We start from the raw sequence: 25,317 nt of genomic DNA, 5'->3' as shown, positions 1-25,317 counted from the left end.
CTTTGTTACTCTATGTGCATTCCTCCTATTGTTACTCTATGACCTGATGTCTAAAGGAGCTGGAAACATTAAAAATTCAGAGACCTTTAGCTTAGCAAATTGGCTGTTTTAACAGCTGATAACATCTGCCATTTCATCCAGCAAAATGTATGGTGGCCAGCTAGAAATGTGAAGCTGCTTTTGACTGCTTGTGTCTGAAATCAAGGATCCATTGTTTTCAAAAATTCAACAATTGCTATGAATTTCGATGGTAAATGTAACACCATCATTACTGTCAACTGCATATGTGCCTTGCCAGAATGGGAAGTTTGACATGCGTAGCAACAGTAACTAAGGGGGGCCGCCTTTTAGTCTCGCCGCCACAAGGTGGCCCTGCTGCGCACACAAGGAGTATATGGGTCAAGGTTTAGCATGGTACTGGAGCAGCTCGGTTTAGGGCCAAGGTTAGGGGGAATTCGATGGGGAAACAGACTTCAACACAACACTGGCTGACAGATGTTGACGTTAGAAGTCGGGCTAACCAAGCCGTGGATGTAACTTACCAAAGCTGCTGGAAACAGGTAAGTTACAAAATTGACATATTGTAAAATAAAGCAAACATATTTTGAGGACACGTCGAGGCACGAAAACCGTAAGGCAGTTGGAGTAAGTTACAAAACTGACACTCTGGAGCTGATACTGATGCTAATCTACCACCGAGTGCATCCTAGCATGATTGGCGCACCCACGAGAGTGCTCCTTTTCCAAGTTGAGACTTGTGGCCTTAAAGAGGAATATTAGCCGGATGAGTCTTTATCATCCGGGAACTGCAATCAAATATGTTCAGTGGCATGGAATTTAATATCGCCATGCCATAAAAGAAAAAGAAGACTCACTTGGTTTAAGGTCCGAGCGTGCTCTGTTACCGTGTGTTTGTGTGGTTTAATTAATGAGCAGTGAGTGCAACAGTTGGTCTCTGGCTCTCTGATCAATGCTTCGCTAATCAGCGGTCTGTGTATAGTTTAACTGTGTGACTTGCAGGTGCCAGTTTGTGTAGCTGGTAATGCAGGCTTGGTAGAGGTGGCAAACTGATAGATTTGGATTGAAAAAGCAGCGTGTGGTTATGATTTTATAAGCGACACTCACCAACAGATGTATAGTGATTCACTGGTGTGCATAGAGCAAGTTGCTGTGTCTGCTTTGATGCTCCCCTGCAGATGATTTCATTTCACTGATCAAATCCCGTGTTGACGCCTAAAGGTGCTTATGGGTGAAACCCGTGTTTTTGTTGGCAACTAGCATGAAAGCATGAATTTCATTGGATTAACATTATTGATGGTGAGGATGTTCTCCCTGTGGCCTAGGTGTTCTTGGCAACCTCTGTGGTTGATGTTATGGTTAAGGACATCCTCATCTCACCAAATATCCTGTCCTAAGAGACACTGTAAGCTGGCCAACAGAGAAGCTGGAGTTTGTGTGTTTCTGTGTTCTTCACTACTGTATAGTTGTGTGCAAAAGAAGATATCCAAAGTTAACCTTGCTGCAAAATTCAATAAGTCCTATTTTTTGCCATAATGTGGTTATACACTATATTTAGTCTATCCTTGAAACATATAAACAAGTGTATACAGTATTTTATTTATTTTATTTTGTTGTATTACTTTCTAAGGCACAGATGGCTGAATGAGAAGTAGAACTACAGTACATCTTGTTTAGAAGTGTGTCATAGTTTTGTATACAGTATGTAATCAGAATATTTAATATTAGTGTTATAAATCTAGAGGCCTCATTTGAATTTGACTGGCATTCAAATTCACTGATAACTGCGTGACATTACTGTGTTCTCTGAAGGACTTCAGACTAGTCGCATTAAATCATTTAATAAATGATTTAAAAACAGTGAGTGCAGGCAAGTCATCCAGTCTTCAAGGAGCATTTGAAATATAGTAAAAACATCAACATTTTTTAAATTTCACATTTCTGTTCTCCAACTGATCTCCAAGTGACTTAATAAGTTGTTATTGCTGCAGAATGCTCTAGTTACATTTTGCCGCTCTCTCTAGCTACCCTTCCATACACCAGAGTCACCCAGTAGCCACTGCAGTTCAAAAAATCCTGCAGCTGTCACTAGATGATTGACAGCTCAGGTTTTGTGTTAACAAACTCAGCTGTGAAGCATGCCAGTTATTGTCAAACAGAGATAAGAAATACTAAAACCTATTAGCAGGGGCAGCTAATTGAATACAATTCAGTTTACTCTGTTACTTAGCAGACAATCATTAAATGTTCTTTATTGGAACTAAATAATTCAGAGTACTACTTCCACATCTCTCCTCCATAGAAATTCCCATATTGCCCCATCGCATCACACTAAGTGGCTATCATTAGTGGGATGCCCCTCTGGAAGTTGTCACAGCTACTTCTGTCCCCTGAAGGCCTCTCGCCACTTCTGTGTGTCCTCCACCCTGACTCAACCTGTTCCCCTCCTGTTGTTCTCCCCTTTACTTTCTCCTCTCCCTTTTCATCCGTGAGCCACAGGCTTTCTCTGCCTGGGAGAGGATTTGGCAACACCCAGATTTAAGACAGCTGTGCCATGTGAGACAAATGGAGCGGAATTTATCCCAGAAATCAGATGTTAGTACTGTGGCACAGATGTGCTTCCACTTGTTAATTTGGCTGAAGAAATATGTGCCAGAAGCTGTGCAGAGATAGTGACCAATTAGTTAAAGGCTACATGAAAATATCTGGTATTAAGGAACATTGTAGCGGTGGGGGAATCGTCGTGGGGTTGATGTTTTTTATTTTTTAAAGATAATGACAATACGAAGATGTCCTTCATAGCTAAAATTAGATATCTACTGTAAGTGCCATGTTCTGTCATTGTTTCACTTTAAGGACAACCAATTTCCAGAATCTCCACATTTACTAGCAAATCAGTATCAAGGAATTTTAAGCACTTTAATGCCATCTATTCCCTTTTCAAAACTTTTAAGGCCTAATATTATCTAAGTACACAAACCTTGATTTTCAAGGACCATTTCAAACCTGAAATCCATTCATGAGCAAAATTTAATTTCGTTTTTTTAAATTCGTCCATCACAGCTGTCACAATGGAGAATAACTGAATATAAGTCTTTGTGCAAAAATTCTCTGATGTATTTTGGACCAAGTATCCATCCATTTAAACTCGGACACAAAGTGTTTTGCCACATTCGTGAACACAATGCAAGAATACCAATGACAAAGAGCAGCAGATCACAATGCCTCAGGCTGTCTGACTTTGTGCCATTTTTCAAGGAGTTTAATTCACAACATTAAGTACAGTCCTATTTCCATTCCCCTTCAGGGGCCTTAGGGAAACTTATTTTTGAACCAGAATGTCATTTTTAATCAGAAGTTTTAATCTGAACTATATAGAACAACATAAATACCTCCTGTTTGATAAGCTAGTGAAGAATGCATTTCTGTTTATGAGAAATGACGAATGCATCCAAAATTAAATTTAACCTTTGCCAACATGGAGAAGGTAATTCATGCTCACATCATTCCTTATCTTCAGAATGCAGTTGCCAGACAGGGAGACCCTAATTACACACACATGCTCATTTCACTTCACTGGTCACCTGTCTCTTTGGAAATTGATTTCAACATTTAGCTGATGAATTTTAAAGCTCATGTAGGACTTGTCTTGTGCTTACAGACATTAATGATATTTTAATCACATCAGCCAAAAGACAGCTTGAGATCCTTGGGCAGAGCTCTTCTGGCTATACCTCAGTCAGAATGTAAGGATCAGTCTGTCTTAAAAAAGTAATGATGGCAAACTGAACTCTCACTTCTTAAAGAGCAAATTAAAGGTTCCCTGTGGAGTGTTTGAACTCTATTGGGTGGCAGTAACATGTCAAACACACTAATGCGTCAGCAAAGGCCGGGAAGACTGCAAGCTAGTTAATTCGGATGTAAACAATACAGGTTTCAAACTTTTAAGAAAAATCCGCAAATGCTTTATGAGGAAGAAAAAGCATTCAATTTTCTAGTAAAGACGTGATGTTTTCTGTCTCTGCTCCTTGCATGTGTTTAGTGAACGCCTTTTGTTTAGCAGGACAATCTTGCCATTTTCTTGTATTTCCTCCTTGTGTCCATGTCAGTCGCTAAAACTATGAAACTTGAAGCCAGGAGCCATTTAAGAAGAGTGTGAATTATTTAGAATAGAACAAACTGTAGAACAAACTCTGCAACATAATTTGCCTTAATCACATCCCGGCTTCTATCTTGGTTATTATACGTTTCTTGCTCTTTCTCTCTCTCCCCAGCTCTTTCACCCCTCCCTATTCAAAACATACAGATGTGCTCGCACACTTGCAACCCAGCAAGTGTGCGAGCACATCTGTATGTTTTGAATAGAATTTGTGGAGACTGTTATAACACCCACTGGCTCTGAACGCCACAGTGATATAGCATTCTTTTTGTCCTCTCAGCCTCTCCCTCACTCTCTGCATCCACATCAGATATTCTTTTATAGCAGTCTCAGAGGGGAACGTGGAGGGAGGCTGCGCACTGAGCACTGACCCACACTGAATGCAGACATTCTCCTCTCTACTCTGCTCTAATTCCTAATTTTACCCACAGTTGTACACACACACACACACACACACACACACACACACACACACACACACACACATGCACAGATGCAGCTGAAAGCATTCACATACTCCGCCTGTCGCTGCACCACAGTGCTCATTTTCATTTGTCTGTTTAACTCTCACCTGTTTGAACCTTAGGAACCTGTGAATACTTACATTTGTATCCGTACTTGGAAGGAATGTATGATATTGCACACCTAGACCCCAATCAGTCTTTGACTACCTGCCTGATTATCATCTGCAAATGAAGTGCCATCTGTGACTTACTTTCTTTATAAATTCAGGCCATATGTCTAAGTAGATAATCCTCCAAATTTGTGCAAGAAACATCATTGTTTGCCCTCTTGACTTTCCTTCTTTCCCTCTGGTGGCTGTGTTCGGCCGTATCTCAACCTGCCTGCTAAAAGGTCTCCCCTGATTGAAGGCTTTGATATTGAGCAATAAAAACACACATGCACTGCTGAGAGGTCTGTTGGTTTAGTTATTAGTATTGAGTGTCTTTTCTTATTTTCTCCAGTGTTATTGCTAACTGATGGAGTGTCCACTTCATCTTTATTTAATGACTCACTGGCGGCTCTTGCGATGCTCCTGAAAAATGACAGAAGTAGCCTGTGAATGGATTAAAATAACGAGTTCAGAGAAAACAGGGCAGTTTGCCACATCAGGCCATTTATGGTTTATGTTTTCACTGCCTTACAGCAAGAGACACAGTGATTATTAAGGTGAGTTTGTTATTGTGTACAAACACAGTATGGCAGCGCATGTTGCTATCACAGCAACATTACCAACGGGTAATGTTAATTAATTACGGGATTAACGGGATCACCTAACTGCCAAGACATTTTGTTTTGAAAACTTATTGTTTAAACAGGATTTACTGGCAATAACCTGAGATGATTATTATTATTATTATTATTATTATTATTATTGTTTTCATCATGTACCATTAAAAAGTATTATCTAAAAATAAATTGAATAAGGGAGATTACTAGGGTAGCGCCAATCCAACTTTTTCCTCTGGATACAGATTTTGATACCTCAGGGTATCTGTCGTTAAGTATAAATCTGCTACCACTGCTCTATTTTAGCAAATTTAAAATCTGTGCACCTCACTGCGTAGAACTTTTTTGTGTAAGGTAACATGAGGCCAGAAACTGTGAGTCTGTAGCTGGCTGTGACTGAATGAATGTAAGTAATAGCAAAAACACTTAATTTTATATGACACTTGTCAAAGAAACTGTATTTAATGGGAATTGGTCACATCATGGTCGACACTCAATCTGTTAACAAGGTCAGTATCTGTCCATACTGATCCGGCTAATCGAAATGGTGCGTCCCTGCGCTGCTAACAGGAAATTGTCCCTTGAAAATCCTTGAAACAAATTGATTTGTACACGCACATTCTTGTACCTTTTTTTTTTTTTTTTTATTTTCAATAAAGCATTGCTTTTTCAAAGCAGTTGCTCATTGTGTGTGTGTGGTAATGTCCAGCAGGAGAATTGAATGCCTATCCACTCATTGTAAATGCTTTTGTCAGTCACCTGATGCAAAACACTTATAGGATGGCATCCTTCTTCATACTTCAGTAAAATGATAGAAAACATGGCTTGGAAAGCTAGTTTATTTTTTTGCTGTGTATGTCATGGTGTAATCTTCATTCTGAAAGATACTATTTCTTTTGTTTAGCATTCGTGTACATGATTTTGCTTTGGTCTTTTAAATAAAATTAACCACCAATAGCATTAAGGCTTCTTTTCAATTCTAAAAATCCGATTATCAAATACCTGTGAGGTTGGAGAACTTTTTTTAGAAACTCCCTGCCACTGTGGCTGTCAGAACACAATATCTGTTTCCTCTCTGAGCTCTTACTTATTCCTCAGTGTTTGTTATTCCTGTATTCCTGACTGGGTGCAGTGGTGTGTATCTTGCAGTTTGACGCGTGAACTTAAAGGGAGACCTTCTTCTGCAACCGAGCTCTGTGTGTTTGTGTTTGTGTGTGAAGTAAAATCTGTGACTTAACACTGAGTCACTGTGCTTGTGTGTATTCAGTGTGTGTGTACGTGCATACATGTGTATTTGATGTTCTTGCTCTCTATGAGGATGGCTGGGTATCATTGTCTTCGACTGCTGCTGGAAAGACTTCTGTGACTCCCCATCCTCTGTGGGCTGACAGGAGGGACTGCTGTATGACAAGCCATTGATGTTTGGATGATCTAAGGGGACACTATCTGCTCTCTCCCTCTCTCACTCGTGTGTGTGTGTGTGTGCGTGCAAGAAATAATAAGTGAGTTTGAAAGAAGAGTTATAGCTGATTGTCTTTTTGAGATCTATGTCATGGCTTCTATTGTATCTGAAATTTGTCTTAAACTTCATCTGTGTCCCCACATGAAAGTCTCATTGAAATCCCAACACTACAACTCAATATAAGAGAGAGGACAGGGGGGGGGAGGAGTAGATGACCACAATGATACTGCCTAACTGAAATAAGGAGAGATAAAGGGACACACTTGCATGCAGCGGATAAATTCAGTTACTTACTCCCACTCATGTAAACAGATACAGTACATACCAACACAAATGAACAGGTGTGCAAAGACCTAAAAAATAAAAAAACTCCAATTGGCAGGAGCTCAAACTAGAGATAACTTGGTAGTTTAACCTTTTCTCTACAAAGTTTTTCTCTCAACTAAAAGTTAAACTAGTGAAAATTGCACGGAAACATTATATTTTAGATAGACCACATTAGCATAACATTGGACCCAGTAGTGTTTAGATATACAGTGTGGGGAATAATACACATGGTGATGGTGTGGCCAAGAATGAGCTGAAGTTTTATAGTATGGAACCAGCATGACTGGAGAGTGCTATGCTATGGAGCCCCCTAAAGGTCATGGCGAGAAATTTTGTTTGAGGACTGCTTTTGCATTCCCTCACAATAAGTTTTGCGTTACCTCGCAATACTTTTCTTCTTCCATTCCTTCTGAGCCGTATTTCTATTTGTAATGAAAGGTAGTGTGGAGATTCTCAAGTTAATGCACTCAGCATTGTTTATGGACACCTCATCTTTATATGATCCATTGCAAAGAAGTTATCAGATAGAACATTATCAAACTTCTGGGTAGGAGCTGTGTCTATAAGGAACGTCAATTATTGCTCCACAGGCCTTCTACCAAAACCTGTTTCAACATTAAAGGTTACTTATAAAATGTTTTGTGCAAAGAACAGAGGACCCTGTGCAGAAACGCTAAAAGCTTTCCAACTTTGCGTTGGTCTACATTCCTGATGTATCTCTGCAAGTGGTTCAATGCTGTCTGCTCTTTCTGTGACAGAACCACAGACTCTGTTTGCAGCATTTCAGTCAACATCTTGTTTGTTGCTTTTTTTTTTTTGACTCATACAAATACAGCACATTAGCTTTATGAGGTAGATTCAACTGCACATCTGTAATTCCGCCTCTGGAGACGTCTCCTTTTCCTCAGTGAAACCCCTCTGGGGTAAAGTACAGTACAGAGTACAGTAACTGTTCATGAATGAAACCGGCAGCATCCTGTAGATTAACCGTACTGCTTTCTCCTGGAGAGACTCCTTGATCTAAGAACTCGTTTAATTTTACTTTCACTAATTACATAACCATGCATGCCTATTGAGCAGTAGTACTGTCAGCATACTTAATGCCCAGTTCAAAGTAAAATTCAATGAGCTGATCCATACTGTTGCGTTGCGCTGGTTGCAGCTGAGCGGAAATAGACATATGGCTCAGAAGGAATGGAAGAAGAAAAGTATTGCGAGGTAACGCAAAAGTAGTCTTCAAAAAATTTCTCACCGTGACCTTATAAGGGACTATGCAGCTTTAATTGACTATTGCCTAAGCATTTTTTGGCCATGAAAGTAGGGGTGGGCGTTATGACCAAAATCTTCTATCATGGTATATGTAATTTTATATCATGGTAACGGTATATATCACGAGACAGTAATTGTTCTGTAAATTCAATTAAGAAGCCAAACCAGCTTAGAGGTGCATTACCGCCACCAACTGTCGCTCTTACATCACGTGGAAACGTGGTACGCAGTCCTGCTTCCTTAAATCCCGTTACCTTGTAAGGCAACTGGATTCGCGAGGGATCATGTGAGAATCCAGCCCTGATTTGCTACATAGCCTGTCATTAAGGGACAGTGTTTGCCAACTTAGTGACTTTCTTGCTAGATTTGTCGACTTTTAAGATGCTTTTAGTGACTTTTTTCAAAAAAGTGTTTAGCGACATATCTCCTTGAAGGGAATATTTCTCAGTGAATGTGTACTATTGTGGCTCTCTGGACCGACTGTGTTCAGTGGGTGGGACAGAGCAGCAGCACGTCCAGTCTACCAGTCATCAGCTACACAGAGACATGACTGTGCGTACCAAATGACCAATCACTGATCCCCATTGTTTTTATTCTAAATGCTATGTAAGTTTGATTTTGTTTTGTCAAAACAGACAGATTTAACAATAGTGAATTCATTCTAGTGCATGATACAACAAGGTACAGAGTCGATACAACAGCCTGCATAAAACTGTTTTTTATTATTAGAGGTAGTTTTAGATTTTCTTTAGATTTTTTTATATCTTGTATCTAAAATCTTTTCCTGCAGGCTTTAGTTACTTCCCACTGAAAATAGTTGGCAACACTGCTAAGGGATAGCTCCTGTGGTGGAAGTGGTATTGCCAAATCTCTACCACATTTCTACCATTGCACGGTTTATACCGTCATATCGCCCAACAACAACAACCCTACATGAAAGATGTAAAACTTAAAGCTGAAATTCATAATGTTTTTTAATAATAAATTGTTATTGTATCCATTGAATGCATGATAGAGAATAGTGACACTAAAACAGTGCATTAGGCATTTTCCACAGCAGACATTTTGATTTCAAGTTTATTGTCACATGTACAAGTACAGTGAAATGCTTGTGCCCCAGCTCTCTTATCCTTTTGTCTACATAAATAAATACAGACCATCCATACAATAACCCTCACAGCCCACATAATAGTAATAACTTACGAGCCACGTAACCATATACCCAATGCACTCACATATAACATTGTATACATTCTATTATACTACCAAAAAGTGACACTTGGAAGTATCAGCTATTCAGCAGGCTGACTACCTATGGTTATTTGATATTTTAACTACATATCAACAACAAAGTTAAGCTACTTCACAAAAGGGACACTAGATGTTCTTTGATCTTTGCGGCAATTAATGATCTCTCGTCTTTTTAATAATTATTCTCATAATCAAATCATGGATGATTAAACTGGGTAATGTTTAGTTGACTTGCAAAATTAACAAGGTTGCCAATATTAACAGAGCCAAGCAAGAATATTTGGCATCTGTTCAACTCAGTCAGCACTGCGATACTAGCAGCTCTGATACAAAGATACAAAGACTGCTACTTAAGTAGGTGGTATCATTGTTACTGTGGCAGGTCAGTGTGACATGAAATGTAATGATCAGATTGTACTTTGTAAAAAAATTGACACCACAAAGCAAAACCTTAAAATTATGCAAAACCACAATTATCAACTAGTACTGAGAAAACTTTGCAAAAGGAATTGTATTTCAAGTGAATATTGAAGATGTTATCAGCTTGAATAACTAGAGTCTAGACGTCACCTTCTATGTTAAAAAACCTCAGCTACTGACGCCATCCAGTGTAATATGCTCACATGCAAATCGAAATCCACACCTCCTTTTTGTGTGAATAATGGTTGTTCCGTAAAAGCCTGCAGCTATAGACCCCACGGTTGTCCGTCTATACTATTTTTCAAATACATATGCCATTAAAGCAAAAAAAAAAAAAAATAAAACATCTTCCTTTTAAATTTCACTGTTAGACTAAAAAGTGCAGTTATAGTAAGTTTAAGGTAGGCTAAGTTGTCTTTGTAGTTGAATACTACCAACAGGAGCACATTATTACTAGATTGCTTCTAAGGCAGGCTCGTATTTCGGACTTCAATGCAAAAACAAACACTTTAAAATGAGCTCCAAAGAACCCAAGCTTTGTTGCATTATTAATGGTCGTACAGAGATCAGATAGGGATAGTGTAAAGGAAGAAAGGTGGAGAAAATGCAAGAAAAAAGAGCAAGGAACACAGTAAAAAAAAAAATGGTGGCAAGAGGCGAAAACAAAGCAGGAAACAAGAAAAATGCTAATTTAGAAAGTTAGGAACAGTGGAGGAAAAGCAAGAATATAAATAAAAATGCAAGAAATATAAAGAATAAAAATAAGCAAGAAAGACACATCGCAGAATGAAAGCACATAAGAGAAAAGCAGTGAGAAAGAAAAAAGTGGATTAATCTCATTTGAGCTCATTCAACCAATTAAACCAACTCCCATCTCTCTCGCTCGCTCGCTCTCTGCGTGTTTCTGTCTGTGCCCGATCAGCAAGCCTCGCAGTCTGTGCCACCCATCGCAGTACCTGAAGCAAGGAGCTATTTAAGCACCCAGTAAATTATTCAGAAACCTCAGCAGTGTGCTGAACAAACTCTAAAACTGATTGTACCTGAACTTTTTATATCTGGTCCTATGTTTGTTTTTTTTGTAGTTATAAATCTCTCTTTCTCTCCCTCTGTCTTTCCCTACTCTTTGTGCACTTACTTATTCCATTATGAACAGATTGGAAACAAAGCACCACCAAGTGAGATGAATGCATCATGAATAGGCTGGAGCTGTACAAATGAGAGTTGTCTCTAGTTATCTCCAATCTAGATACTGTAAGCATTAGATTTCAGGCTTGAGGCGCAAGACTGCAAAATAGGGCACAGATTGAGATACACAGTGCAAGCTCTATTGATCTATTACAGTGAACAATGATTCACAGGATGGAAAATGATATGGAACTGGATTGTTTTCTCTCTCCGTGTGTGTGTGTGTGTGTGTGTGTGTGTGTGTGTGTGTGTGTGTGTGTGTGTGTGTGTGTGTGTGTGTGTGTGTGTGTGAAATATCTCCACAGCCATGTAAGCCAGTGATTATGTCCTAAATGGGCTTTTATTAATAAAGGAGATTTTAGAACATTGCAGGCGATGTCAGATCTTCAATATCTTACAACACACGCAGCAGATGAGCCACATTTGCAACTTTCATAATACCTCCCATTCCTTTTGTTCTCTGACCCAGTTTCCTTCCCTCTCCATCCGCTCAGCGTCCCACCTCCAGACTCACCTCAGGGGCACCATCCCTCTGGCCCATAATCCTTTATCCACACAGGATGCAAACAATAACTCTTCAAGCTAATTCCTCTTTATTTCCCTCGAGTGCTGTATTGCGTCTGATTTTCAATGAAAAAGATTTAGTTTCCTCAATCAAAAAAAAAAAAAGATGTCTTGAACCTTTAAGCTGTGTTCTTTCATTCTTACACCTCCTCATATTGTTAATGCTGAGTTGTAAAGCTGGTTGGTCTGCAATGAATCGGGAAGTTTTAGTGCTGGTGTATTTCACAGTATCAGCCCACTGAATCTTATGTGGGTGTCTTTCAAAAGTCTGAATTGAACAGAACACAAAGGAGATACTTAAGTACAGCAATGGTGCAGTTTTCCAAAGTTGTGTTTTACTCGATGGACATCTCTATCGCTTGCTGTATGAGTCACAAGTAAGTGCATCATTTTCATCCACTTTTAAAAACAAAAGACAAGTTCTGTGACGTGATTTTTATCAAGGCTTATCGGGGCAGAGTTTCATCTGCACCTCGCCGTAGTGCTGCAGGCTGACAGCGAGCTCCAGCTGTCAGAGGGGTTCAGGGGAAACACTTTCGCTTCACACATCTCACTCCACACATCACACACATCCATCAGCTCATCCACCCCCCCCCTGCCAACCAACCTTCCCTCTCTCTGTGTCTGATTCAAGTGCTGTCTAGAGGAAGGCAGCAGTGTGAGGGACCTCAGCTTTGGCAAAACCATAGAAAATGAATGTGTTTTTGTATTGTGCTCTAGGGGAGACTCTCAAACTACTTTCCAAAGGTACCCAAACAGCTTCCACTTCCAGAAGTGTCACAGAAGAGGGAACCTATGAAGAGAGAATCTCTCCTTTAGTTTTATTAATGGCAATGAAGTTTAGTGGCAAATGCTGCGTTAATTAAGCATTGTCTCTCATTTGTTAAATTTTAAGTGTTGGGGTATAAGATCTATCGGTAAACAACCACGCTTTCTTATTAAATAATACCGTATATAAGGTGCTCCACTGCAAATATAAATAACTGAACAATACATACAGCTCTATTGTCAAACAAATAACAAAATATATACAGCGAAGAATAGAAATGAGGCCTCTTATCCTGAGAAATCTGCTTTTCTGACCTGCCCTGCTTCTACATCTCTCTGTTTGCTGTCAATCTCACCTGTTGCTTCTGCCCTAGCTGGCTCTCCCACAGCAGCATGTTGGCTGCTGTCCTGAATCATTAGAATCAGTTCATTAAAAAGAACTGTTAAAATAATATGTTCACCGACCAGATCAGTTGTGTATTTGCTGTCCTGAACATAACCCATTCCTCCCCTGAACGAATGACTTGACACAGCTCTACAGTGAAATAAGACTTATTTCTAAATAGTAAAGAAAATTGAAAATCTATGTGGTGGTCAGTGTTGATATTGTGGCGGGCTGCCACAAATAAATCAATGTATGGGAAACACTGGAGTGGAAAATCAGTGTTAGCGGTCAGTACGACCGAAAACAGCCCCGCGTTAAAACAACACAAGGTAAACAGTAGCAGCGTTCACATTACAAAATTATCTACCAGGAATGCGCCCTTGCACATATTTGATTGGCCATCGCAGTTTTTTGCTGGATTACGTTGCACTGCATTGCAACAAAGCTAGAGCCTGGTTCAACTTTTTTGCCAGACAACCCCGTGTTGTCTGGCAAAACCTGTTGTTGACGGCCCAGCAGGTTGTTAGAGTGGCCTCATTCAAATGAATGAGGAGTCTGCATTTTTTTTTTCCTGCAGGGCTTTTGTCAGTCTGAACGTGGCCTTATGCATCTGGCCCCCGTTGATTCGAGTGTGGAACTGAGCCACCAATCACAGGGTGGAGCAGCTCTCCAGGCAACCAGTCATGCAAGTGGATTAGCAAAAAGCACAAAGATTCATGCACAGCAGAAGTCCACAGTAGACGTAGCATTTTCTGTAGAGCCTCTGCAGCAGTGATCTGGTAGTCTGTCTTGGCTTCTTCCTCTCCTCTCCCATAGTGTGCACAGTAAAAAGATAGCTAAGCCCACCCCAAAAAAAGATGGCAGTGGACAGTTTTTGTCATCAACTGAAAAGCATATATTATGTTGCTGACGCACACATGAGGTTTCAGCATATATACATCACTTTTATTGTTTTTCTTTTACCATGTTTTTCTTTGTCATTTTTACAGTAGCACAGCCCCTGTGAGTTCCCCAACCCTAAGTAAGTTATAGTCAACATGTACACAAATTCAGCACAAAATAGGTCCATATAATATTGGTAAAAGAAATGAAAACAGAAATGGATGAAAATAAACTGATGGAATTTGTATGTCACACTGATGGATTGTGATTAATTACATGTCAACCAGCAGTCACTGATTTGTTGCCATGCCCAATGATTTTTGCATTAGAGCCATTATGTTGAAGGATCTAAAACTACAAGCTCAGCCACCATGTGGAGAGAAAAACAATGATCTGTAAAGTTGGATGATATATTGGCCCTTTTTTATATAAATTAAGTATGCAGCAATATCAATAAGCTCTAATTCTGTACAGCCTGGATTCAGTAGACTACGACCTAATTTTTATAAATGAGTGGAGACTGCTTGTGTGAAACGTATGAAGAAATGATCTGTCTGTCAATCCATCTGTGTGTCTAAATTAATTTGAATACTTGCTGTTGTTTTGTCTTACTGTAATTGGACGTTAGCTTTAGTTTCAGTAATGAAGAGGTGTTTTGTGAATTCAGCATGAGCGTCAGGTTAGCATGAGGAAGAGTGTGTGTGTGTGGGAGATGTCTATAGAGGGCTGTTACATCGAGTGAAGAAAATTACTAAGTGCATAATCATCACTGCTTAACAGTTTGATAAAACATAACTGCAATGAATGCTGCTTCGGAGTGGTGTGGCATGTTAATGTGCTACTATTTATCATGAGATAGTCCAGAATGTGGTGTTTTTAAATTCAAATGGACATGAAACATCCCCTCAGGTGTGTAAAGGAAATCTGACATTAAAAAAATAGATAATTTCATAGAATGGCTGCGAGAAGGAGAAATACAGTGTCAGTAAATGACTGTTGCGCACAATCTCTCTGACAGAAGATGGTAGAAAGGTTATTTTTGCGCCAATGTGGAGAGGAAGAATGATCACTTGCAAGTTTACATGCATAGTATCGAACCATCGAGTAGTGTTGTCAATATTTGAGCTCCCCTGCTGCGACTGCATCCTTGAACAGAGTGCAGTGTGTTATAAGCACTTCAAGAGGGTGATGCTGCAAATAAACAAACAGGATGCTGCCTATGCTGAGTTCACTAACACTCAAGTACGAGTGTTAGAAATAACACACATGAAATGGCAGACTTGGAATCAGTGAAAGTGTAAGTGAATTTATAAAGAAATCGTCAAACCTACGTTGAGTTTACTAAATGGCTTTCATGATTTCATGAAACAGGAGGGTGACAGAGGAATTGCTGGGCCTTGTTGTTGCCTATTACAGTATCTACTGCAGCTCCACCAGGAATATTCTGTACATTATGTAAACTCATATTTATTTCTACATAAATCTGAGACTCATTTCATTCAGCATGTGAGATTTAATGATTCCCTGCTGCATGCTGTTTGTGTTTTACACGGAAGTGTCAAATCACTGCCGCAAGTTTATAACCAGTATTTATAAAATATGTCAATGTCACATTTTTTCAGAGCGAAAAGCAGGAAGCAAACTGGTTCTAATTTTTAAGAGTAAAAGAAGAAGAAAAAAAGTTGTGTGTTTAAGCTTGATATTCAAGTTGTTTGAGTTATTGTCATTCAAATAATGATGCAAAACATTCAAATATGCCCAAAGCACATATTGCACATCCATTGCCCACATTTCCATACCATGAGGCTTTAAACAGGTTGGGCCAAACGCTTTAATATCATTTCACAAAATATTATATCGACAAAACTAGAAACCTTTTATTTGATGGAAGTATGTGTCTAAAGTCTCCCTTTTGAAAATAAATCTCAAGCAGGTGAGATTCTCCGTCCGGTTACATTTATTTTTTCAATACTGTAGATAAGCGAATGTACATGGTATAATAACCGTGAATTTTCATACCATGGTATACTGTGAAACCGGTATACCGCTGCAACCCTATCTGTGGCATGTGTAGATCAATGTAAAACACAATTGCTAAACTGTTTGTGTTACCTCATGCTGAGTTTGTTCTACAGAAATGTGGGAAGTCATTGATTTGCAAAGGCTTTGGCATCGAGGTCAGTTTGGTCAAAGTATAAGTGCCATAAAACTCGAAATCTTTTTGAAACCGAAGTCAGTCTACATTCCATCACATCACACTCTAGTTCCTCTGTGATGTTCTTACCAGGCCATCTCTGTGGAAAAAGAATAGCTAAAAACCGTCTTCAAGGCCTCAGTGTCTCTTTTTCATGTGAAGGTCTGGATAGAGAAATGCCAGGATGTTACTAATGAACACAAGTAGCAATGTCTGGAGAGCTCTCCTTACATGGCTACTCAATGAGCTGATTAGCCATTCCTTTTCTGCATTTGAAGCCAATCAAAGTAGCTGACAGAGCTTAATCACTTGGTATATGCTTTCATTCGTCAAGCGTTTTTAGTTTGCGTTGTTCGTCGTTTACGTATTTGTTTTCAATTACACTCAGAGCGGCCCTTTCTCTTGGGGGTGGGGATTGAAAATTGGCTTTCTCACCACTCAAGAGCGCGATGTGGAGCAATGAACAAACAAATATAGCTGCTGCACTCTCGATGTTTGGCACGTGCAGGGATAATAGCTCATTAGGCCTACAGTCTGTGAATGATGGCTTATCATGATCACTATAAGCTATCATTCGCTTTAATTAGAGAAAATGCATTCATCTTCTGCTCTCTGCTCCCACTGGAGCCTCCTTAGGGATTCTCCCACTCTCTGAATTCCTCTCGCTTGCCTCTTCTATCTGTCGTAAGACGATGTAAGAGAAGAGGTGCACATTGTAATACACTTCTCAGTAATATACTTCGTAGTATTACAAGAGCAAAGTATTGGTGGAATGAGGATGGCATAATAATTAAGAAGACGATCAACATTGCCCTGTTGAAGTGTTCTTGAGCGAGAAACCTGCCATGTTCAGGTTGCAGATGTGTTGCTGACCTTGACGTCTGACCTCTCTGTTGATCAGTTCACTCAAGAGATTGATTAATCCCTTTGCACGCTTTAAAGTATCCCAAAACCTTGTTGTTTGTAGAATAATGTCAAGCTTAAATGGCTTTTAAAAGTCATTAACCCAACCATTGGTGTCACTGACCCAGTGACCTGTTAAATGGAGCTTAGCAGTAGCTCAATCAGTACACCTACTTCATTCTTCTCTCGAATCATCTACTGTCATTCATTACTTTCTTTAGCCTCACTGCTTAGCATCTGTCGATTAATTCATTGTATCGCTTATCCTGTCAGTTTAAAGTCAAAAGGAATGTTTCTCCTGATCATGCCAAACCAGTATGGCATGATCAGTTAAGGTATATGTGCAGTAATCAATAATTTTATAATGCCAATGGAAGTGTACAAGGTATTGCTCATGCTAATGAACCCACAGAGCAATAATACCCAACTTATGACAAAGTGACACATCTGGCAACACAAAAATACAATCCACAAACAAACAAACACATTTTGACTTGATGGATAAAAGAACCTCTCGTATTCTTTTGGAATCCCTTTATTTTCTAGCTTTTTGTTGATTTTTGTCATTTCTATCCAATCACCCCTCCATAGCTGGAAAGCCTGATACACTGCATGAGCACTGAATTTGGACAGAATTCAAGACTCAGCCTACTCTTATTCAAAGGAAAATATCCCTTACTCATTCATTTTATGTCAGCACTAGGCTTAAAAAGTGTAGTGTTGTAATTACTAATGGGCCTATTCAAAGAACACTCCTACGTTGACATTTACACCAGTGCTGTACTAGCATGAGGTTAAAACCATGCTTTTTACAAAAAGGGCTGTACTGAAAACATCATGCTGTATTCTTACAGTACATAGTTCTTCTTACTGTAGTGAAAGAGGTTAATTAAACTTATATGCACATGCTGTTGACAAATGGTATTTGCAAAGTAAATGAGCACCATGTACAGTGTAAAGGATAAAAGCCTTAAGCGCCTGGTAATATAATAAATAATACTTAACAGAAAATATTCAGTTTATTTAGTCAATTAAGCTGCCGTCATGCAAAATGGGTCACATTTTTTTGTGATATTTCAATATTATTTGCACTTACAAAGATGGCAAAATGTCCTACGTGATGATGTGACACATAACTGATAGTTTATATACCAGCATGTTACAAACCAAGACGCCTCCTGAACACTTTGAATAACTTTTTCATAGATTTTGCTCAAGAGACCAGACACTCTTTTTAGAGTCACAGTACATACTGTATTTTTGTAGTGCCTGGCAGCTCCTGTTGCCCTTGCACTGTGTATTTATAAGACTTACAGTTTATATTTACACCTGGTGGTGAAGTAATTCTGACTTTGCTACATTTTATATATTGTCTCACATTTTTGGTGGTTCTGGTTGACTTGTTAACATTACAAGTATACCTTAAAATGACTTTTTGTACTTTTTAGTAATATACTGTAACTAATTATCTAGTACAACAATACAAGCTAATTTTGCCAGCAAAATAGTACAAAAATACTGGTAAGCAGTGGTATTGTTAAACCCAAAGACGCGTCTACCACTTTGAAATGCCACAACACTTGAGGCAATGCCATATGAAAACACACAAAAGCGATGGGGAAAAACTGTGTCTCCTCAACAGGGTTTGATCTTCAAGTGTCTCCTCTACTGAGCGCAGTCATCCTACAAAATGAAATGCTTGAATTGCTTTTTTTGATGAAAGGGAAATTGAATTTCCAAGAATGCTGTGCCTGGTGGGGTTTGGTAAACATTTCACTGTTCATCATGAAAACTGCTGAAAATGTGGTTAAGAGGTGTCTATGAATATTCCCAGTCCTCCAGGTCAGGAGATCTGCAAGTAGTTAAGTCAAAGGCAACTGGACCTGCTTTTTGCTGTGGAAAATTCATCCAAGAGGAAAGGGGAAATGTCCTCAAGACCTAAATAACAAATCCAGTTGTCTTTGAGTCACAGCTTGTGGATGAGGGGTGCAATCTCCTATCTCAACCCATATACCTCTCCACACTGAGCAAACAGTAATATGCCAGTCATTCTGTGTTAAATAAAGCTTAACATATTCATGCACAGCTGTTCAGTGGCAATTCTGCACGACCTCTGTTCTATGGTTCTATTTGTTGCTGGAAAATCCAGTAAATATCACATAGTGTATAACCAATACAACATTATCAACAGAAGAGACCCCCTCATTATGCAAAATACATCCTGTCAGATTCTGCTTCTGTTGACTGTAGTGAAAAGAAGTCCTCTGCAGACTTGTTGCTAAATGAAACATCGATACATACGTTGCTGGTAGGAGAAAGAGAAAGACAGAGGCAAATTCAGAGAGCTTGATTAGGATAAAGGCTCCTTTTTAAATCTAGCACTGTGTCACCATCATTACTAAAGTATGCTTGGATGTAGTACTGATGAGCTAGAACACGTTGTCTCCCCTCCAAGACACATAAAAGCTGAAGTAGATTAATCATTCATGCTAAAGGTGCAACAGCCTGAAGTACCAGGCAGCAATGGCAAGGTCTTATGTGCACGCCTGAAAACCTCAGGACCTCTACTGTTTGTCTGAAAGTCTCCCATCACTATCCCTCGCCTTTACACTGAGCTGAAATATTGATTAGCATTCGTGTCTGTATTCCCATCACAATCATATCACTAACCACTAACTTGCTTCTCAAAGCCCTTTATAAAATTCAATTTCTTTTTCAAGAAATTATTGTCCATATGGGATAAATTTAATCTTTCCGTGGGCTAGAGTTTCTCACACCCACATCCTTAATATAATGGCAAATATAGGAGAGTGCATAGAAATAAGTAAATGTTTTTGTAGATTATTTGGCCCTGCTATAGCTCCTCGTTTCTTTTCTTTTTTTTTGTCTCAGTACAAGGACATGGGATAAAGGAAAGCACATTTGCTGATAATCTTGTTATTAACCCAGTGCTCATGGTCGGTTGAAAGAGGAGAGAAAGAAAGAAGGTTGTTGCTGTGCTTGCCTCTGCCTCTCCAGCTGTGAACAAACATCTTTTTAGCATGCATGATGTTTGCTTGTCCTCTTTGCATTTATGTAGCCACTGTATGTGTCTGCATGCATTGCTAAGGTGTTTTGTTTCTGTCATCAGAGGAGTTCCATCAGATACCCTGTTTTGTTGAAATAATGCTGAACCCCTGATGCCGATAAACTGTGAAGACACTTTGACCAATTTACTGGTGACTGCACGCCCTCCCCGCCATGGAAAGTTTTGTATGTTGTGTGTGTTGTGAAAAGATCCCAAGTGGTCGGAAGAAAAAGGGGGTTTCTGAAAGATTCATAGAACCCTCGTTCAACAGGCGTTTCCATGGCAACACAACCGTCTCTGGCTAAAAGAACCGAAGGCCTCAATGCAGACGCAGTTCCACCGCCTCTAAGACCATTTGATTTCTGTGTACACAGAGAAACAGACACACGCACGCACAAACACACAGAGCTTTTTTGTGTGTGTTTTTTAAATATTGTGTCATGAAATGTCTGTGCTTATTTTGTTCCGCCTATTGGAAATCAGTTTAATCTCATTCTTGCTTTGCAATAAACACTTGACTAGATTTCTAACGACTCAAAGGCAAACATTATTTTCCTCTTTTTAATTCAGCCAATGAGTTCAAACTAATTCACACGCCGTTACACTGCTGATTAGATGTAATTACGTGGAGATGGGATATTTGGGCGAACACGGGCAAATTAAATTTTAAAAGATCATCCTCCCTCACACACATACAAAAAAATTCAAATACATTTCCCTCCATCATGTGGGTGATTTGTCAAAATGTAACCAGTGGGATTGTGTGGAGGCTAGCTGTTCTCTTTTTGGACATATTTGAACTGAGGGACACGTTTCATTCATTTTTCCTTTATAAAGATCCCTTTTCATCTCTCCTCAAATTGCCCCTTGCCATCCATAGACTGAGGCACTGAACCGTCCGCCCACGGTGTAAGGTTCCCTCATTTCATAAATAAAGCATCCTGCTAAGTGAAACGATTTAGTGCACAAGCAAGACAAGGAAGAAGGCATTATTATTGCAGCCTCTCATAGCCCCCAGCTAAGATTTGGGTGAGGTCTCGACGCATCTCTGCCGAACACTCAGAGCAATATCTGCTTACAGAGCGTGCATGCTGAATAATAAAATGTTAAATATGTCCATACCCTGTGAGACCAGGCAATGAAATACTTAATGAAGTAATAAGATGCTCTACATTATTCAAGCATGTGGTGTCCGGATGGAAATAAGTGAACTTCTAAAGTGGACATCAGGTGCTCACTTATTAGGACGTTCTTCGATGCAGAATAAGTTAATCATTAATACATGTGGGATGCTTGTCATTTGGTGGTGTTCAAGGTTTGGCCGTTACAACAATTGTGAATGAAATGGGTATCAATTACCAAGCAGTGTAATAAAGTATCAATGAAAGTGTTATTGGGAAGATAATTGATTTTATGGCTACTTTTGCAGCTATACAGTAGAAATGTTGACAGTGTTAATAGGACTGCCCTGAAGAAACAATCTCATAGGCATTGTACAGGATTTGTGATACTGAAAGCTATGAAGCAAAGTGTATACCGTAGTAACCTTCTAAACAGGCTCCCATGTGACTTAATTTGTCCTTCCTTTTTGCTGGAGTCTTTGTGTTCAAACCTCCCCCAGTGAGTTGAGTTTTGTCTGAAGGCCTTTCAGCCCACAGGGCCTTTAAGCAAAGCTCACGACACAAACACACACGTAGAAACACACACACACCTGGGTTCAGACAGCTCTACTTTCTCGTCTGCACGATACAACCAACCTGATTCTCACTGGAGAGATTAAGAGATTACAGAACTCTCTCGCTCTGTTTGTGTGTGTGTGTGTGTGTGTGTGTGTGTGTGTGTGTAAAATGATGGTGCGTGGGTGGGGCAACACGTGGTGGACCTGTAAGTAGGATCTTTTAATTCAGTTTTTGCGTGTAGTCACACATGTGTTTGTCTGTTTCTGCAGTGTAGGGTTTGTGGAGTAAAGACTCTTTTCAACCCAAGGCCCATTTTCACACAATCAGCGATATCATTTGATGCTGCACTGTGGATATAATATGCAAAAGTATGTGTTCACTTTTGCCTGTTCAGATTTCTGTATATCCACAAAACTTGAAGTATGTTTGTATGATTGTGTTTAAGCCACAGATTTGCTCACTTGTTGGGACTGTTTTCTGGACCTCTTTAAGGAAAGAAACCCTGTTATGCTTCTTTGATGTTGATTTTCGTAATGCATATTTAAAAAAGGATCCCAATACTCTAAAGTTACCAGCTGTAAGTCTTGCAATGCTCCTTTAGGGCTTTAAGTGACCATCCCATACTGATAAAGACCCATGTAATAAGGACTGAAAGCATTGCATTAGTGACGACTGGAGATGAGTGATGACATCAAAACAGAAGGACATGTCAAACAACTTCAGCTTGAAGAGAAAATATCACAAAAGCTCAAGGACACAAGAAACGCTAAAACTCCCCTCAAAGCTCTTTTGTATGAGATGTGAAGAGGAGTTCTTTTACACAGGAGTGAAAGTGAAAACTGGATACACAGGACCACTGTACCAGAGAAAAGTTTAGGCTGCAGTGACCCCTGCTGTTGTTTGCCAAGTATTGCAGTTTTGTTTCTTTTTGTCCTGGCTCTTAGGTCATAATATATTACCATTTTGATTTTTCAAGTTGCACATGCTTAGAGTGCTGTCGCTTTTAATAACTTCTTAACTGCTTGTGTTAAAGTCTACAGGACTACAGGACCAGTAACTGTGTCAACATGACGAGACTTTAAATATCACAGACTGGTCATACGTGCTCCATGTTCAGAGTGCCACCTGCTTTGCTGGCTTTGATGCTTGTTGTTATAAATGCCACTCAAAACTGTAACCACTGCATCTTTATATGCAAGTTAATTACATAAGTATTGCTATAATTACTTCAGTTTGATGGCTGACTGAAGATCTGAAAATATGGCTACGTAATGTGTTTTTTAAATAAATCACAATCATTTTTAAAAAATCAACAACTATAGAGTCTTACAAAGAATTTGACAATGTACAGTCTTGGAATGCTGTGTTTTCAACAACAACAGAAGAAATTAAAATAAATAATATCAAGTTTTTGTATTCTACAAAGAACTTGTATTCAAGTCCTGATTGACTACTGTGCTAGACCAAGAGATCCCAACTGATAACTTTAAGGCCTAGGGAAAAATCAGCACTTGGTGCATTTCATTTGCTTATAATTCTGTCCTCTCCATCATGAGCACTGGGTTAAAAAAGACTGGCTATGTGAAAGCAAGCAAAGTACCACTGCTACCATGTTGCATTAAACTATCCATTCTCTTTTCAGATCAGTGGTTCTGAAGGAGAGGACATAAGCTAATGAAATGGGGTCCTTACTTTTTGCGGCACAGACGTGTTGGATCACTAGACGCCTGCTTGAAGTAACGTTATCGTCATCGATACGCGGCTGTTCTTGTTCTAACGGTGTTACTGAGGACGGGGTGCTCAGCTATACCGAGGATGACGTGCTCACCGGCTGTGCTTCATCGACTTGAGGCTGAGCTAATGTTGACTCGGTAGAGCTGGGAATCTTAGCAGTCTCTTCTTCATCGCCATCACCTCCAGTATTTGGCCGTCTGAAAAAACTGTCTAAGGTTTTTTGGCTTTTACCTTTCCTCCTTGACATTATCCCTAAATGTCACAAAGAAGGTGTCTGTGTTACTTACTGTTTGGCTAGCTAGCTAAGGTTGCTAGGTAACGTTAGCTTGTGATAGCTGTAAGCGTCATTTGTTGAACGTCCATCTACGCACAATGAGGGTAAAGAATTCTGATTTCAGACCTGCTGTTTTCTTACAGTTTTAATCAACAGATGTCGCTGGTGAGCTTTCCAACCATTATATCCATGATAATTGATGCATTCATATGTTTTAATGATTGCCATTCAAAGATAAACAACTCAGTAAATAAACTAATGACTCTTCCTGATATCAGTTGCAATTGGAACACTTTCTTGATTTTTATTTATTTATTTATTTTCATGTTCCCAGATAAGATTCCCTAAAAAAATTGATATTTCACCCAGTTGGGTGTAGTTTTGCAGGATGTAGCGGTGCACACTTCGGTAATTCTAATCCAATACACGTCTTTTTGTCAGATTCAGCGAATATCTTCTCACTCTCTGCTAGTTGTCCGTTCAGTGTGAATGTACACAGCCTTGGCTCTAGAAATGGAAAATAAAGGATAATAAGGAGCCACACAACGCTATTCCAGCCATGATTTGTGTGTCAGGTAACGTTAAATGACTTGCCTGTGGACATTCAGCTTACTTTCTAGTTTGCCAAGATATGCTGTTGTTGTGATGTTTGCTATATTAGCAGGAGAGTTGTGAGTATCGCTGTCTGGATCTGGTTTGCTGATTCTGAAAAACTGTCTCGTCCTCTCTGCGTGTTAGCTTTGCAGCAACTATAGGGACAGTTTGCTAACCCACAACCAAGCTAACGTTAGTTACATTACTTGCTGTGTCGTTGTTCGTTCTATATGATGGTTTTTGTCATGGTATTGGATTTCTCCAGAACTGCGTACCCCACCTTTTAAGTAGGTAGCCTAAGTGAGGGAGGTAGAGTGTAATTGGTCTGTGACCTGGGAGATGATGAAAATAAATTGCACTTGCTACTTTATATAATAACCTATGTGCACCTTCGTAAGAATGCAGAAGAAAATTAATTATTTTGGTTTAATGAAAATGAGAAGTTGGACTGAGTGGCAAAGTATGGGCTAGTTTTATTTTGTTTAAGCTTGGAAAATTAGTCAAACTAATAATAATAATAATAATAATAATAATCAATAATACACATATACAATATGAGATCAGATCATATTGACATTTGTGTTATTTTTTTATTTATTTGTTCTTATTGACAATATGCCTTGACTGTTATAGTAAGAATTATGACCAATGAGCCACTGTTGAATGTTTCAATGTTGAAAAGTTTTACATTTTGTCTGTACAAATAAATGAAAGTTTTCCCTGCTGTACCGAAACTGTGACCCCAAAATTGAGGTGTATACCGAACTGTGAATTTTGTCCACCGTTACACTCCTAACAATTAGGCGTGAGGTCTCCTGTAGGTTTAATCTTGGGGGCAAAGATTAGGTTAATAAACAACTTTTTAGGTTATGATTTTGCTAGCTTATCCAGAAAGTGACGAGACGACCCAATGCTAGCTGCAGAGAAAGCACATCAGGCATACAACACTCTT

At 39.3% G+C, this 25,317-nt stretch overlaps 1 long non-coding RNA gene across 3 annotated transcripts in view; it reads left to right on the top strand.

The window, feature by feature from the left end:
- The first annotated feature begins 348 nt into the window (after positions 1 to 348).
- LOC122868770 overlaps positions 349 to 25,317 on the top strand; it is a 62,665-nt gene continuing 37,696 nt past the window's right edge. For all 3 annotated transcript variants that reach the window (XR_006376173.1, XR_006376174.1, XR_006376172.1), the window contains exon 1: positions 349 to 560. This is a non-coding gene — a long non-coding RNA (uncharacterized LOC122868770). The remainder of the gene's footprint in view (positions 561 to 25,317) is intronic.

The sequence above is a fragment of the Siniperca chuatsi genome, linkage group LG21 (assembly GCF_020085105.1).
Source record: "Siniperca chuatsi isolate FFG_IHB_CAS linkage group LG21, ASM2008510v1, whole genome shotgun sequence".
NCBI lineage: Eukaryota > Metazoa > Chordata > Actinopteri > Centrarchiformes > Sinipercidae > Siniperca > Siniperca chuatsi.
Note: the sequence above shows the minus strand (reverse complement) of the source record. Positions and strands in the feature narration are given on the sequence as shown.